The sequence below is a fragment of the Nycticebus coucang genome, chromosome 15 (assembly GCF_027406575.1).
Source record: "Nycticebus coucang isolate mNycCou1 chromosome 15, mNycCou1.pri, whole genome shotgun sequence".
NCBI classification, from domain to species: domain Eukaryota; kingdom Metazoa; phylum Chordata; class Mammalia; order Primates; family Lorisidae; genus Nycticebus; species Nycticebus coucang.
Genome location: NC_069794.1, coordinates 66412919 through 66414833, shown reverse-complemented (window position 1 = coordinate 66414833; position 1915 = coordinate 66412919). Strand labels below are relative to the sequence as shown.

Below are 1915 nucleotides of genomic sequence, written 5' to 3'. Positions count from 1 at the left end.
AACAAATTGTAAATAATAACATAACAGGATGGTTATAATAGGCAAAGAGGCAATTACAGCACAGTGAATAAACTGTGAAGACTGGAGCTAAAATGCAAGGGTTTGCAATCTAGCTCCAGTCTCCACAGTTTGGACATTGGACAGATCACTTAACCTTTCTTAACCTCAGTTTCTTTATCTGTCAAGTGGGAATAAGAATAACTGCCTTCTAAAGTTAAAGTGAAGATTAGCTGGCATACAGTAAGGCTTAAGCTGATATATGAAAGATTGTATTGTTATGCACCGATTATGGTTTTTTTCCTTTGCATCCAAGATGGAGGGAAATCCCTGGAAATAAGAGGTAGAAAAGCTAAACTGTGTGTAGCATCTCTGTCACTGACAGAAGAGCATCAGTTTAAAGAGCATCAGTTTTAAAGAGAGCATCAGTTTCCACTTTCTCCATAGTTTAGCCCCCTGAACTATGTGTCACTAGTTTTTCTCTCCAAAGTGGGATTTTCCAAGATATAACAACAAATATGAGTACAACCCAAGTTTACATCCTATGAATAGCACTCATACACATGCCTGGACCTAATGGAAAACATCTTTGCTAACACATACCAATCCAAGGGGAAAAGAAAAGAAAGAAAAAAAAAATAATATATATATATATATATATATATATATATATATATATATACTGTTTTATTACTACCTGCAAGTGAGGCCTGCATGGGGTGGTAGGTGTGCTGGGCTCAGGGTATGTGTGGACTCTGAGGAGGCATTGATGACTGGGGCTGGAAGGAAATGGAGTGGGTCTGGAGGCCAGGTGGGGTCCTCACATCGCTTGTGAGGATGGGCAGCCTGGAGAAAGGACTCATGACAAGCCACAGCCATGCCTCAGATAAGATTAAGGAATTCTTGGAAATCTAACTGCCCGTCAGAGTTGAGGTCCAGTTTCTTCATCATCCAGTCAAGCACACCAGGTCCTTCAGATTCTTTGAGAAGGCAGCCAGCTCTGTGTTCATGAAGTTCAGGAACTCAGTCTTGGACAGGGTGTAGCAATAGCCGTCCTTTCCAGCGTCCGAACGCAGCGATCAGGGACTCGATGCACTGCTTGGTCTCAGTGGGGCTGGGGACTTTTGTCATGCTGGAGTTGAGCGAGGCACCAAAGCTGTGGCTGAGAGCGGTGCAGTGAGCTGTGATCGGACTAGTGGGTGGGACTGGGTCCAAAATATTTTATTTAATGCAAAAGAAATAGGTGGAAAAGAGAAACAAATTTTTCAGAATTAAAAACCACAAGTGCAGCACATCTGTCAGTTACCAATCTCCCACACTACGTTTTCCTTTGCTCATATTTTTGGTCTCAGGGCACAACTTCTGGCCAGTGTGTTGTAGTCATTTTTTTCTCTATTGACCCAGTTAGAATACATACTTTGTCTTTGATTAAAAATAATTTTATAGATCTTGTTTACACAAATGCAGTTTTTTTTCAAAGACTAATATAATGTAATAATGTAGAATGGGAACAATGATTTTAGATACGGAATTTAATCAATCTACCAACAATATTAATTTGGCAGCTTCTGTTTGTCAAAGTCTGTACTCAATGCTATGGGCAACACAGTTAAATTATAAAGCATAATTTCCTCCTCTGAGAAGTTATCAGAATTCAGCCCACTGGATGTCAGTAGGTCTTCAGTGTCAATGAAAATAGTTTGGGTTCTTCATAAAACTGAAACTAAATGGAAAATTTTTATCATTTTAACTCAAGTGAAACAAAAGGCAAACTAAATGGGCTCTCCTCTGCCAAGAAGCTGACCCATTCACACTCCCTAGCAAAGAGCCCAGGACATCTCACGGGCTGAATTTGAGTTCCTAGGAATACTAAAGGAACATCCTAACACATTTATATTTGTGAGCATGTGCACATATT

At 39.9% G+C, this 1915-nt stretch overlaps 1 pseudogene; it reads right to left on the bottom strand.

The window, feature by feature from the left end:
* Window positions 1-690: 690 nt before the first annotated feature.
* Window positions 691-1128, bottom strand: LOC128566461 (protein S100-A11-like; annotated as a pseudogene).
* Window positions 1129-1915: the final 787 nt, after the last annotated feature.